Source organism: Bidens hawaiensis, unplaced genomic scaffold (assembly GCF_021521415.1).
Source record: "Bidens hawaiensis isolate Kalapana, Puna unplaced genomic scaffold, B.hawaiensis_p1.1 tig00040682_1, whole genome shotgun sequence".
NCBI classification, from domain to species: Eukaryota; Viridiplantae; Streptophyta; class Magnoliopsida; order Asterales; family Asteraceae; genus Bidens; species Bidens hawaiensis.
In genome coordinates, this window is record NW_027497196.1 from 84,224 (window position 1) to 95,525 (window position 11,302).

An 11,302-nucleotide genomic window follows, 5' to 3' on the forward strand; every position below is an offset into this window, starting at 1 on the left:
TTTTTTTAAAAAAAAATCACCATAGTAATAAGCGTTTCTTTATCTTTAATATGAGTATCATATTGTTATATATAAATAAAAAAAATAATGGGTCTTTTTAATTGTGTTTTTTTGTTTTTCATTGTGTAATATGTTGTTTCCATTGTGTTTTACGTTTCAAATCATTGTGTGATATATATTCACCATTGTATCTTACGTTTTAGGTCATTGTGTTATACGTATTCACCATTGTGTCTTACGTTTTAGGTCATTGTGTTATACGTATTCACCATTGTGTTTTACGTTTCAAGTTATTGTGTAACATGTATGAATCATTGTGTTTTATGTATTAGATAATTTGTTGTTATTTTATCATTATTTTTACATATTATTATTACATAACGTTGTTATTAGTATTTAAAAAAACATAATGATGAGTTGAAAGACACAATGACGAAAAAACACAATGACGAAAAAAGACACAATGATAAGCGAAAAAACACAATGGTGTGCGAAAAGACACAATGACGAAAAAAGACACAATGATAAGCGAAAAGACACAATGGTGTGCGAAAAGACACAATGATAAGCGAAAAGACACAATAGTGTGCGAAAAGACACAATGACGTAATTTTTTTTAATTTTATATAAAAAAAATCATACTCATATTAAAGATAAAAAAACGTTTGTTGTTATGATGAATTTTTTAAATATCATACGAAAAAGTTATAGACGTTCTAAAATGATGAGGGTATTAACATGTGTCTTGCATGTGGAGAGATATAATGTGTATAATTACCTCTATACCCTTTTTCTTTTAGTTCCCACTTGACACATGTCAATTATTTATGGCTTCTTACACTTCTCATTTTTGTTACCATTTGTAGAATAAATTGACCCTATAAATCTATCTATAATATATATAAACGAAAACATAAAAATTATATGTGTCGCAATGTGGTCGCTCCCCATTTTTTGGAGTCATCAGATTTGCTTGATTTTTAAATGGAGGCTTCTCATGCATTTGACCTAAATTCACCGGTGTGAGTCTTACCAAACCCAGATATTCCTTAAATGGGTGATAACATCTCATTAAATTAAAAATTATTCTCACCAAATTATTGATGTGAAAATCCTATAAAATAGGATATACTAAAAATTATTATATGATTTAAAAAAATATTAGTTATAATTAAGAAACAATTTTAGAGTAAAAAAAATAAGCGGGTCTTGGGTCTTACCAAACCTAGATAACTTTTAAACCGGGTTATAACATCTTAGTTATTTGTGAAACCTTTTTATCATCAAACTATAAGTATATTATAAATTTCATTACATTAAATTAAAATAAACCTAAAAAAATATATAAATATTAAAAACGAGTAATGTAAAACAGCCCTCGTAATACGAAGTCACCAGATTTGCTTAATTTTTAAATGGAGGTTTCTCATGCATTTGACCCGAATTCACGGGTGTGGGTCTTATCAAACCCAGATATTTCTTAAACGGGTTATAACATCTCATTAAATTAAAAACTAATCTCACCAAATATTTTATATAAAAATCCTATAAAGTATGGATATACTAAAAATTAATATATGATTTATTTAAAAAAAGATATATATAATTTATAATTAAAAACCAATTTTATAGTAATAAAAATAAACAAGTCTTGGGTCTCATTAAACTCATATAGCTTTTAAACCGGGTTATAACATTTCATTTATTTGAGAAACAATTTATCATCAAATCATAAGTATATTATTAACTTTCATATAATAAAAAAAATAAAAATTCAAAAAACAAATAAATATTAAAAATAAATAATATAAAACAACTCTCATAATATGGGGATAAAAACTAGAGAGTCAAGTTATTCTAAAAAGGGTAATAAAAATGATAAGTGTGAGAAGCCGTAAATAATTACCATGTGTCAAGCAGAGGTGCACAAATCGGGTATTATGAAGAACCGGGTTCGGGTATGGAACCGGGTTCGCGTATGATCGGGTATTAAAAAATCGGGTATTAAAAAATCGGGTATTAATAATAATCGGGTCGGGTTCGGGTAGGGTATTGAACCGGGTCTTCAATACCCGGGTATTTGAAGACCCTATTTTCGGGTATAGAAAAAAACCCGTTTTATAGGTATTGAATACCCTATTTTCCGGGTATTAAAAAAACCCACTTTCTACAGTTTCTTCTATTAACGGGTCTGCTTCATTTTTTATCCTAACTCTATTTTTTTGCATACAAACTTCAAAGTTCATTCAAACATACATAAACAACTAAACAATGATACAAAAAACATATATTTTATGTGTTTTTAGTTGTTGTTTGATATATTAAAAGGTATTACTCTAAACAAGTATTTATATCATATACGTGCTACAAAAAATATCCGTTGGAGAACAACTATTGTGGACAGCCACACAAAAACATGTACACAAACACTAATATCCTAGCATGCAAAAAATCCGGTTCGGGTATGCAAAAAACCCGGGTTTTTGGTATAACTAGAACCGGATTTCGGGTATAGTTTAAACCGAGTTTCGGGTATACCTAGAACCGGGTTTCGGGTATTATCGGGTTTAGATCGAGTACGGATTCGGGTTCGGGTTTCAACATTAAAAGTCATACCATATCCGTACCCTACGGTTAGGGTCGGGTTCGGGTTCCGGTATTAAAAACCCGGGTTTTAGAAAAACCGGTTCCGAGTTTTTTTTTAGGTCCAGTTCCGGGTTCGGGTTTTTTGTACACCTCTAGTGTCAAGTGGGAACCAAGGGAAAAAGGGTATAAAGGTAATTGTATACATTTTCTCTCTCCACATGCAAGGCACATGTTAGTACCTCCATCATTTTAGAACGTTCATAACTTTTTCGTATGATATTTTTAAGTCATCATAATAACAAGCGTTTTTTTTATCTTTAATATGAGTATGATTTTTGTTATATAAAATTTAAAACAAAAATCACGTCATTCTGTCTTATCGCACACCATTGTGTCTTTTCGCTTATCATTGTGTCTTTTTTTCGTCATTGTGTCTTTTTGCACACCACTGTGTCTTTTCGCTTATCATTGTGTCTTTTTTTCGTCATTGTGTCTTTTCGCACACCGTTGTGTCTTTTCACTTATAATTGTGTCTTTTCGCACACCATTGTGTCTTTTCGCTTATCATTGTTTCTTTTTTCGTCATTGTGTCTTTTCGCATACCATTGTGTCTTTTCGCTTATAATTGTGTCTTTTCGCACAACATTGTATCTTTTCACTTATCATTGTGTCTTTTTTCGTCATTGTGTCTTTTCGCTTATCATTGTATTTTTTTTGTCATTGTGTCTTTTCGCACACCATTGTGTCTTTTCGCTTATAAGTGTGTCTTTTTTCGCCATTGTGTCTTTTCGCTTATCATTGTGTATTTTTTCGTCATTGTGTATTTTTTCATCATTGTGTCTTTTTTCGTCATTGTGTCTTTTCGCTTATCATTGTGTCTTTTTGCACACCATTGTGTCTTTTCGCACACCATTGTGTCTTTTTTCGCACACCATTGTGTCTTTTCGCACACCATTGTGTCTTTTTTCGCACACCATTGTGTCTTTTTTCGCACACCATTATGTCTTTTCGCTTATCATTGTGTCTTTTTTCGCCATTGTGTCTTTTCGCACACCATTGTGTCTTTTTTCGCACACCATTGTTTCTTTTCGCACACCATTATGTCTTTTCGCTTATCATTGTGTCTTTTTTCGTCATTGTGTTTTTCAACTCATAATTATGTTTTTTTAAATACTAATGACACCATTGTGTAATAGTAATATGTAAAAATAATGATAAAATAACAACAAATTATCTAATACATAAAACACAATGAGTAATACATGTTACACAATAACTTGAAACGTAAAACAAAATGATGAATACGTATAACACAATGACCTAAAATGCAAGACACAATGGTGAATACGTATTACACAATGACTTGAAACGTAAAACACAATGGAAACAACATATTACACAATGAAACAATGAACAACAAAAAACACAATTAAAAAACTCATTAATTTTTTTTATTTTTATATAACAATATGATAGTCATATTATTATGGTGAATTTTTTTTTTTTAAATAATGTCGTATGAAAAAGTTATGGAAATTTTAAATGATGAAGGGAATTAGCATGTGCCTTACATGTGAAGAAAGAAATTAAACAAATGTGACTTATTACTTTCTTGCTCTTTCAATCAATTTTTATTTATTAAATTAATCTCAGCCATTTAAATTTAAGATCAATGGATTTGATTCCTTTTCACCCTTCTTATTTTTGTTGTCCTTTATATTTTAAATTTACCCTAAAAACTAGTATCATATATAAATAAGTAATATCCAAAAGGCGTATCTGTAATACCTAGTGACCTATTTTGGTGCTTATTTCATTTGATTTTTTTGTTGACTTATGAAAAAAGGCCACTACGAACCCCATTATGGAAAAAAATTAAATTATAAAAAAGATATACAGAAACCTGAGAATCTGAGATGTCCAAAATCCCACTAACCCACACAATGTACAAAGATTTAAATATTTTTATGAAAATATAAGGTTAATTATTAACATGATTCAACTTCAAATTCCATCGATATCTGAATAGTTTTATTTAATAACCATACAATAAATCGTGAATATTTATATTAATAATGGAAGTATATCCTTATAAGTTGCCATTGTAACCTGTAAGAAAAACAAAATTGATAGAAAAAACTAATGAAACACAAAGACAACACCACTTAAGTACATTAGAGTAATAATTTCACATAAGAAAGTAATAACAATAGTGGTAACATTCATTAATGAACCCTAAACATATACTATTATTGAGTAAAATTTCATAATTACACTCAGACTCATAATTACTTCCCTCTATTCATTTTGATTTTTGTAAGTGCTAAACTTTCTTATCCACCCGGCAGCCACTGATATTTATTAATTAATGTCACTAGTGATGGTAGAAAATTAGAAATCTTCACCATATGTAATCAAACTTCATTGAGATCATCTTACAACTAGTTACCTCCCTCCAATAAATAATATATAAGGTAAAGTTTGCTATCTCTGCCTTTTCACCACAATACCAAAACTACTGATTACATTTTTTTCATTGCATTTTTTAACTAGTTCAACACATATATTGATTTAGTTGTTTTTTTTAAATAAAAGCTCGTTGGTAACTTCATGTCGATGACGATGAAGAAGATTTGGCTTGCGATATTTGTAGCCCTAGTGTTGGGGTTTGGAACCGCTAAAGCAGAAGTAGAACTTGGGTGAAGAGTTGGGTTTAGACGAACAAAGTATCATAGCGATGATGATGATGAATATATTGATGCAGAAGTGGATAAACAACGTTCAAGTTTTCCGTAAACCGATAAATAGTTACTCAAGCAAACTCTTATGTCATCTTACGTACACGAGGTAGGTTATTGATGATGTTATAAATGAATATTACCAATCCGCTAAGATCAACCCAAATCTACATATGGTGCAAGTTTCATTTTGGTTTGTTTTTGTATGATAAATGACAAACACGTACGTACATGTTATATGTGTAAGTTTGTTAGTATTTCAAGCCACAATTTAAATATGCAATGCTATCATGGGCTACATCCATTCATAAGGAAAAATTACATTAAGCAAATATAAGCTTATGCATATTGCTTTATTATTGTTACATAACATAATTTTCTCTTCTTCCCCCACCCCCTTTTTCCTCTCTCCTATTTCATTTGATTATTCTTTTTTATATACTAAGTACTAATGATTGAATGAGGTAAAAACACCTTAAATTCATCTCAATAAACAAAAGAAATACGTTTAATCAACCATTTTTTAAACTAAAATTTATGCACTTTAAGGTAGAGGTGCAAATACTAGTTAACCAAGAAAATTGATTACCAACAATAATATATTACTAGTTAAACGGTCAAAACAGTTTATGGTTCCTAATGGTTTTGTAGGGGCAAAGCCCTAACCTATGTAACCAGTTCATTTCGCTTATTACCAGTTAACCTAATGAATTAAACCTATTACCGGTTCCTTTGTAAAAATCCCTGATCGGTCCCTAACCTATTGTTAATACAGGTTATTTGCTTTCAGTTTGGTTAACCGGTTAGGAATAGTATTTACACTTGTGCTTTGAGGCCCACAAAATGTAAGAAATAGAATGGGCTAGAAGTATATAAAGCTGGGCTTTGATACAATGAATGCTCCAATCCACATATTATCACTTGAAAAACCCTAATCCCCAAATTCATAAAACCAAACATTCATCCATCCATCAACTCCCTTATCCATACCCTATATGGCTGTATGCATCTTTCGTACTTGAATTTGTTTTTAATTTTAATAAAAGTTTTGAATTTTTTTTATGGATCCGATGATGGCATGATGATATCTTTGAGACCTGATAATGTTATTATTTACATTTTGATGATACCGGCCTATAAGCATTTACGCTTTTCATATTATTTAGTTAGTTTCTTTTGTTTGAGTTTTGTCTTATAGTTATGATATTGTTGAGCATTTATATTTTGAGATGATCAAGTTTGCACTGGGCTCTGAGAGCAATTGCTTGATTTGATGCATAATAATAATGCAGCCTAGAAAGCTAGTCTGATCATATATATATATATATATAGCGATGAAAATTGAAGTTGCATCCCAGCTCACTCTGAGACCTTAATATGTTTGAGGTTATGGATTATACTCGCTTCATATCCATCTGAGCTTTCAACATTCTTTATTATTTGCTTTGCGTTTTATGATATTTATTTGAGTTTTTTTAATACATTTTGTTTTCTTTATAAAACTTAAAGCCTCTTTTAACAAAGAGGCATGTTCCCTATGATGTACAAATTTGACCATGCTAATTCTGATATTGATGAATCATTTTTCAGTCATTTCTGAGGGAACACCTAAAATTCATCGTGTTTGTTAATTGATTTTCACTGATCGGTTTTTCTTACACTTGAGAGTAAATGGCTTAAAGTTTCTTCAAATTATAATTTGGTATGGTTTTTTAGAACTAAATAATGGTTTCACTTTTGTATTGATTAATTTTCATTAACCCGCTTCTTGACATCTTCTAAAATGTTTTAACAAGTTTTGTTTTAAATTTACTTGATGCCTGGTTTTTTAAATATATCCAGATCTTAAATTGTTCAGCATGTCAATTGTTTTGCTTATGTTTTAGATGATGGGTTTGAAGATGGATGCAATTATTGTGTGATGATGGCGATGTAGAGTTGTAAAATTAAAAGTGTTTATGGATCTTGAATCAGAGACCTAGGTGTTTCTTGATCTTTTTAGTGTGTAGATAATTCTGGATTGGATGTATTACAGCATTGGGCTTGTTTTCTGGTCATAAATCCAGATATGGCCTAGGAGTTTAATTTGCGTTTTCAAAATCACGAGCTACAATTTGATAATAATAGGCAGATGATCCTTTGGAAATGTTAAGTTCCGTTTACCCTCATACAGTTAAGCCAGTGGAATGAATTACCTTCGGTAGAGAAAAAGATGACTGCTTTATTGGGATGCAATACAATTCAAAGTTGCGTAAATGAGACGGGCGTTCTTAGATTGTGCTAGAGTGTGAAGACTTCGGATGTCGGTTAAATCTCTTTGTATTTGTGGTATAATGCAGTGTGTGGTCCGGTCGGTCCATAGGAGATCCTTTTTCATTTCATCCTTTTTGGACCTCCTTTTATTTTGTGTCATGTTATTTTTCTTGTTTTTTTTATCTTTTAGTCCACATGTTTTTGTAAGTCTTTTGTAATGGGTCGTGTTCCGTCCTCTGTAGTTTCTTACGGGTGAAGGTTTTTTAATATAATTCTTGCCATTAAAAAACAATGTTGCTTCCTCACACTTTGAGCCATCAGAGTGCATACATGATACATATCACAAAAAACATTTTTGCCTTAATTTTCATGTCTCTCTCTACCAAGGTGTTGAGAGGGTTGGTGACTGCACGTAACCTCCATTTGATCATGACTTTTAAAGTCACACACATTTAAATAGTATAATTATAGAGTAAATTACGAATGTTCATGTAGCATATCGAAATCTCACTTGTAAAAACGACTATTTTATCCTTAAAAAATAAAATTTTAAAAACTCACCATCCCATTTTTTATGAAGCATTGATGATGTGTACTTGTATGTGATGTATGTGAAGGACAATGTGTTTGGGTTCTGGTGAGGGAGAAGAAGAGAGAAAGTGAAAAGTGATAACCATGGGCGGATCCACCATTCAAATGGATGGTTTGTAGTTGTATGTGATGTATGTGAAGGACAATGTGTTTAGGTTATGGTGAGGGGGAAGAAGAGAGAAAGTGAAAAGTGATAACCATGGGCGGATCCACCATTCAAATGGGTGGTTTCCACAAACCACCCGAGTTTCGAAATAATGGTGTATTGGTATATAGAAAATAATAGAGTGAACCATCTTATAAATTAGAAAGAAACCACATTGATTACAATATGAGGAGTTGGTTTGATGGAGAACTCTTTAAGTTTGTAAACCAAATGTCGCGGGTTCAAATCTGTTTTACACTATTTTTTTTAAATTTTTTTATGCAGTCTTTTAGAGTTTCATAAACCAAAACTTTTAAACAAAGATACAATTACAAACGCCGCTCTTCGCCTTTCTCCCCTCTCCACCACGATTACATTCCACACCTCCTTCCTCCGGTAGTCCGGGCATCTGGTCGACCACATACCACCGTCTTCTTTCGCGGGCTCGTGCCTTTCTCCGGCCGCCTTCCTCTAGTCTTGCTAGTTGCTACTCTTCCTCGAATCCTTCGACCGTGACGATGAGTTAAGATTCATTTGTTAATTTTTCTTGATATTATTAATTGTTTAGATTCATTTGTTAATTGTTAAGGTATTCGTTAAATTTTATATTACAATTAGCAGATTAAACCGATGGTAAAACATTATTACGTAATGAACTGACCCGAATTGTCGAACCGAACCAAACCGTCAAACTGCCCAAAATTTTTATATCCGATTCCATGAAACTGACGCATTTAAAACTAGTGCACCACTTAAAAAAATTTTTTAGATTCGCCACTGGACTGATAACGTTATATTTTTTATAAAAGGAGAAGAGAGAAAGGGTTGAGGCAGCATTTAAGATGCTAATATGAAACGGGCAGGGTTGTAAATGCGTCTCACCCGCTGCTAATGGTCTAACACCTTTTTTTTCCCTTAACCACCCCTCTTATCCGTGAACAATACACCAAGAACCTCCTTCAACCGCCTCCATCAAATGACTCAGGTAACTACACGAGATCAGCTCGCATAAAAGCTCGAATCGAGCGAGCTTAAAGGCGTAAAAATAAGCTTGTTAAATAAATGGACCTGAACCCGATCTTTAGTTATTGAGCTCAAGCCGGATCGCAAGCCTATTACTTACGTAACTTTCATTTAATATAATGTATTGAATAATTATTATGCATAAAAGTATGAGAAAAATAAGTAAAAACATATATTATGTTAAAACTATAATTAAATATATAAATAAAAAATCAAACTTTTAATAGCTGAGCTCGAGCTTGAAAAACTACTCATTAGACACCCTCGAGCACGAGCTTGAGCTCGAGCTCGGCTCTTTTACCTAGCCGCATTGATAATATTAAAGTCAAATTGCTAATACGTTCAAAGTTATTGTGATTTTAAAATGTAGTTTAACCTAGCTAATATAGAGACATTGCACTCCAAATTCATGACAGATTAAGCATATTATATAGTTATTGACTAACGGAACCGGTATATTAATCCAGATTAAAAATGCAGTTTCAAGAGACTAATTAGATGTGGAATTGTGGATTGATAGATGATGTAATCAAAGTAATAAGGATCAAACTGAATTCGATCATGCATGCATACATACATACATAGAAGTTACCGTCAGATTAAACTAATTATGAATCGTTAATTGTTTGTTTGTTTACCTCAGCGCGAAAATGAAGCATTCTACGAACATAGGATCAAACGCTTTCTTTAACATCTTGAAACACACTGTGATGCCATTGATGCTGCTGGTGACCTGGATCTCGTTTGTAAGCTTGAGGTGTAACGGATTCTGAAGGTTTAAGTGAAATGATTATTACACATAACAAGTAGATGCTGCCAATTGACGCCATTTTAGAACATGAAGCTTTCTTTCTTAAAACCCTAATAATAATAATTTACTTTCTTCTTCTTCTTCTTCTTCTTCTTCGGTTTTTCAATTCTGCGTTTACCGGAGAAGACCGGGTGTTTGGATTCTTTATTTTTACATCCTTAGATCATTCTCATCCCTTCCCCTTTAATTATGTAATCATGTGTGTAATTATGCGAGAGAGCAAATCATACAGGGTGAGGTTATCCGTGGTGGTTGTGAATGTAAATTATAGGGTGGACAGGGAAATATAGTGATTTTTTGTAAATTTGGGGAAATATTGTTTACCACTATTTATTTTTTTAAATTTTTTGGATTGGTTGTGAGTAGATGAGAGAGAAACCTGTAATGATAAAATATAAAAATATTAATTAAATAGAAGAGATAAATGTAGTGTTATTTAGTGTAATTATAAAGATAGGGATGGAGAACGGGTTGAGAATGCTCTTAGAGCATTCCCAATGGGTTCTCTATCTCATCTTTAAAATTCAACTAAAAAACATAATTTCTTTAAATTATACATCATTTTCTAATTACCTTCCCCAACCCATTCTCCATTACCACCTCTATATTCTTTGTTATCTTTTTTTCATTTATAATCTTAACTCCTAAGTATTTTGTTTTATTATCATTTTCAATATAAATGGATTTCTAATATATATTTATAGAAGGGTAATTGAAAATAAAGTATTGTGCCAGCACTCTAAATTTGAAGGCTTCCTATATCATTTCATTTAAATTTTGAGATGAAGTTTGGAGATAGAGAATGAGTTGGAGTGATTATTTAGATGTTTTTTTTCTAAATTTTCGAAATGAAGATGGGTATGGTAATGCTCTTATGACTTATAACTTATGATAATAAGTTAAAAAAATTATTTAAATTTCCTTGTTACTTAAGGGGAAAGGTTGATAAGTTACACATTTGTAACTTCAGATTTCTCCTTATAAGTTATAAGGAGGTAAAAAATAAGGAATCCCAAACATCCCCTAACTTATTTTACCATTTAACTATGCCTTAAAAATGGGTTAAACCGGTTAATGTGTGGGTGGGTCGACATGTTTGATTATAAATGTTGTTAAGTCAGCTTGTTTATCTAAACAGATTAAACACATTATCTG

The 11,302-nt window shown here is 31.6% G+C and overlaps 2 non-coding genes across 2 annotated transcripts; both read left to right on the plus strand.

Moving 5' to 3' along the window:
* Positions 1-6,549: 6,549 nt before the first annotated feature.
* Positions 6,550-6,637, plus strand: LOC143592313 (small nucleolar RNA snoR118). Its single transcript, XR_013145895.1, has one exon. It is a non-coding gene; the product is annotated as a small nucleolar RNA snoR118 (small nucleolar RNA).
* Positions 6,638-6,854: 217 nt separating this feature from the next.
* Positions 6,855-6,931, plus strand: LOC143592312 (small nucleolar RNA snoR53Y). The gene has a single exon (XR_013145894.1). It is a non-coding gene; the product is annotated as a small nucleolar RNA snoR53Y (small nucleolar RNA).
* The last annotated feature ends 4,371 nt before the right edge of the window (positions 6,932-11,302 follow it).